The following is a 4,795-nucleotide window of genomic DNA, read 5'->3' on the forward strand; positions in this document are numbered from 1 at the left end:
TTTTTGTCACTACAAAAATACTAATATCTCACGAGCTAATTACAAAAAAATGAAGAAACAAAAAAAAAGAGAGTATGTAATCACACAACGCATTAATATCTAAAGGTAAATGAATATAGTTAAGACAAGAAATCTAATTTACGTGTCATTGTGTAATGCATGAGATTTTATCACTGTAATCTGAGATTGATTAACTGATAAATTGATGTGATTATAGAAAGAGTAGAAAAGACATGGAAATGACATGAAAAGCATTGTTCATTAGTTACGGGCAGAGATTGTCGCGCACATGCGCGGAAAGATGCGCGCATATGCGCGAGAGACCATTCGAGAAGGCAGAGGACCTCGCGCATATGCGCAAGGAGGGGTATTGAAAAGATGCTGAGTCCAGAGAAGTTGGCGCATGTGCACCGAGAGTGGGCGCGCATATGCGCGAAGTGGGCAAAGCCAAGATGCCATTTCCAGAGGATATCGCGCCCATGCGCGGAAGACGTACGCGCATATGCGCGAGTGGAAGAGTTGATTGAAATTATACAGATTTGATATCAGATTATGTTTTTCGATCGATTATGAGTTGAGATTGGCATTTATTGATATTTGTAATGCTGGGTATATTGAGATTATGCGGTTATGCAGTTGAATTATACCCAGTCTTGATTTGAGTGGTGTATTGATATTGTACTCCTTGATATTGTCATTGCCAGATTGAGTATTGACAACTTTGAATTTCCAGACTTCAACTTCGTCAGAACTGCGAGAAAGGTATAAATCAATGTTATATCGAGATTGATAACTCGAGTCAGATATGACCTGAGTTTCCCTAAAATCACATACTTAATTGCTATGGTTTTCAATTATTTAAATTCATTGCATGTATATGGTTGTTCTATTGATTTATAGAACGCATGCCTTAGATGATTGAGTTTGAGACAGAGAGTCTTTGGCAGGGGTGCCAAGTCACTGGACATTGGTGTATATCGATGTGTTTAGGAGCAGATTGGTTTCTATTGCAGATATTCGATATAGAGTACCAGAGTCTGGGAAAAAAACGTACCACCATCTAGTTGTGGAGAGTAGGTGAGTTATTGTGTTCTTATTCAACTGGGATCCCTAGAATAGATGAGTCGAGTCAAGCGTTTCTTTACAGACTTGTATTGATTTATGTTTCGTAGATTACGATTCATGTTTCTATAAATGTTTATGCTTTCATATATCCTTATATGAATTGCATGTTACATTGTTTATATTGGGATATGTTTTTCACCGGAGTTATCCGGCTGTTGTTGTGTTTGTATGTGTGCATGACAACAGGTGGGACATGATCAGGGTCGAGAAAAGGATGAGAGATCAAGATAGAGTGGTGATTCCAGACTTGATGTAGATTTAGCTTTCAACACTTGATATGTAGTTGTTGAACCCTAGTTTGAAATGAATGTATTTCGTACAAGACTTGTACTTTTAATTTTGATATGTATATCAGAGTGATTACATTATGTTCCGCACTGTATTTTAAAAAAAAATTTAGACCAAATTTAATGAATTGATCCATTTATTCCCAAAGTATGATTAAGAAGATGATTAACGTCCAGATCCCCACAACAGGTGGTATCAGAGCAGTAGGTTCCTTTAGCCTGAGATAGAAGCTGGTGAGCGGGTTAAATTGAGTTTTCTTTCCTGCTTCTGTGTGCTAGCATGTTTATTGCTTTGGAATATACATGTTTACCTGATTTGATTGGTAACCTGTATTCTTGAGAATGAATCAGAACCGATTCTTGATCAGAGGTAAGATGATCAGAAGGGGACTGAGATAGATTTTTCAATTATGATTGCTAACCCTTTTGAAAATCAGATATGCCTCCTCGAAGAATCCCAGAACAGGGCAGTACCTCTGCGAATCCGATGGATGTGACAGCAACACCGATGGAAACCCTGTTGAAGAGATTTCAGTCGTTCCATCCACGACTCTGAAGGGTACTGAGACTTCAATTGAGTGTGAGAGTTGGCTAGATGATATAGAAATGATGTTTGAGTCATTGGATTACACCGATGAGCGCCGAGTCCAACTGATTGGACACCAATTGCATTATGTTACGAAGAATTGGTGGCTCACGACAAAGAGGGCATTGGAGCATCGAGGTACGACTATTACCTGGAACATCTTTAAGACTGAATTTTATCAACAATTCTTTCCAGTATCGTACAGGAAAGACAACGGTGCACAGTTTGCCAATTTGAGACAGGGTCAGTGGAATATTGAGGAATATGTGGCCAAGTTCTCTACCTTGTTGCGATTTGCTCCGCATGTTGCTGAGAATGACGAAGCTGTTGCTGATCAGTTCATCAATGGGTTGAATCCTGATATTTTTACATTGGCTAACACCGGGTGACCAAACAACTTTGCAGAGGCCTTGAACAGAGCAAAGGGAGCTGAAGCTGGCGTGATAAGGCAGAATGGAGCTTCGTATGTTGCCCCAGCACCGAGACCACAGCAGCCATCTACTACTCAGTTCCAGCAACCCCCTCCCAGATATGAGAGTGGTAGTGGCAGTGGAAAGAAAGATCAGTTGAAAGCTAGAGGGAAACATTTTAAGAAGTCTGACAGCAATTTTTCTAGCTCCAGTGGTTCCAGACAGAGTTATATCGGGACTTATTACTGGACTTGCGGAGGGACACATCCTACCGAGCAATGCCGAGGAGTGTTTGGTGTTTGTAACATCTGTAAACAGCAAGGACATTTCGCCAGAGTTTGTCCACATAAAGATTCTCAGAGATCCCAGGGTGGCGAATCATCTGGATCAGTGGCTCAGCCTGGTAGACGACCATCTGCTGTTCACTCTTTCCAGCCACTACCCTCTATCCAGTCACAGCCGAGGCCATGGGAAAGCAAGACTGTTAGCCAGCCTCCTAGACAGCAGGCCAGAGTATTTGGTTTGACTGAAGAACAGGCCCAGGAAGCACCTGATGATGTAGTTGCAGGTAACTGTTCTCTTTGTGGCTATCCTGCTTATGTATTGATAGATACTGGTGCATCGCATACATTTATATCTGAGCGCTTTGCATTGACACATGCCTTGCCTGTTGAGTCATTATCTGCTGTAATATCAGTCTCTTCACTTTTGGGGAAAGGTCTTGTTTCAGTGACTTCTGTTAGAAATTATATGCTACAGTATGATGACCATGAGATTGAGTTAGATTGTATTGTACTTGGATTATCGGATTTTGACTGTATTATCAGTATTGATATGCTGACCAAGTACAGAGCAACCGTAGATTGTTTTCATAAGATTGTGAGATTCAGCCCAGACATGGCTGATGAATGGAAATTCTACGGTAAGGGTTCTAGAGCTAGAATTCCTTTGATATCTACTATGTCTATGACTCGATTATTACAGAAAAGAGCAGAAGGATTCCTTGTATATTCAGTAGATGTACTGAAATCGAGCCCATCATTGGCAGATTTGCCCGTGGTATGTGAGTTTGCTGATGTCTTTCCAGATGAGATTCCAAGTTTGCCTCCAGTCAGAGAGATAGACTTCAGCATTGAATTTGTGCCAGGTACAACACCTATTTCTAGAGCACCGTACAGAATGGCACCGATAAAATTGAAAGAGTTGAAAGAGCAGTTAGAAGATTTACTGGCCAAGGTGTACATCAGACCGAGTGTTTCTCCTTGGGGTGCTCCAGTACTGTTTGTTAGAAAGAAGGACGGGTCAATGAGACTTTGCATTGACTACCGGCAACTAAACAAGGCTACGGTAAAGAATAAATATCCTTTGCCTCGTATCGATGATTTATTTGATCAGTTGCAGGGTTCTTCTGTCTATTCCAAGATTGATATGAATTTGGATATAATCAGTTAAGAGTCAGAGATTCTGATATCTCGAAGACAGCTTTCAGAACCAGGTATGGCCATTATGAGTTTATTGTCATGCCGTTTGGTTTAACAAATGCTCTAGCGGTATTTATGGGTTTGATGAACCGCATATTCCAGAAATATCTCGATGATTTCGAGATTATATTTATTGATGATATTCTGATTTACTCGAAGAATATGATTGATCATGTTGAGCATTTGAGAACTGTATTGAATATTCTGAGAACCGAGACACTGTATGCGAAGCTGTCGAAATGCGAGTTTTGGCTGAGACAGGTTACATTTTTGGGACACATTATATCTGGAGATGGTATATGTGTTGATCCCAGTAAAGTTGAGGCTGTGATTAGTTGGCCTAGACCGACATCTGTGCCAGAGATACCCAGTTTCATGGATTTAGCGGGCTATTATCTGTTAGAGTAGGTGCACGTCGAGCCAAGTGTTGGCCGAGTGTTCACAATGAGACTCTATGTATAAACGATCTTTATTTTAATACTATTTGAATTTATTGTTTTGGCACTTCTTTATCTGTATACCCATGCTAGTTGCATAGATAAAGCCCTTGAATATACAAATAGTAGAAAGAATATGAGATGCTCATATGATGAGTATCATGAAACTCATATTTGTAATACTGTATATTCTAAACAGTTCCTAGTCGATTCAGCCGCCACTAAGAAGGATATAAGCCGCTCGAGTTCGAGACTAGTATCTGCGATGTGAGTACCATGTTTCATTGGTAGGGGACATTGTGATGTCCGAGCATGCAGATAGGTGCTCCTTGTAGAGTGCACTGAACAACCCTCTATAAAGGACTTTCCAAGTGGTTCTCACTTATCGAGTGGAAACGTCCTAGTTTATGGTTGTACACCATTAGTCCTTATGACCCGGGACAACATTGAGACTCTATGTGCTAGCATT

The sequence above is a fragment of the Primulina huaijiensis genome, chromosome 17, assembly GCF_012295235.1.
Source record: "Primulina huaijiensis isolate GDHJ02 chromosome 17, ASM1229523v2, whole genome shotgun sequence".
Lineage (NCBI taxonomy): Eukaryota > Viridiplantae > Streptophyta > Magnoliopsida > Lamiales > Gesneriaceae > Primulina > Primulina huaijiensis.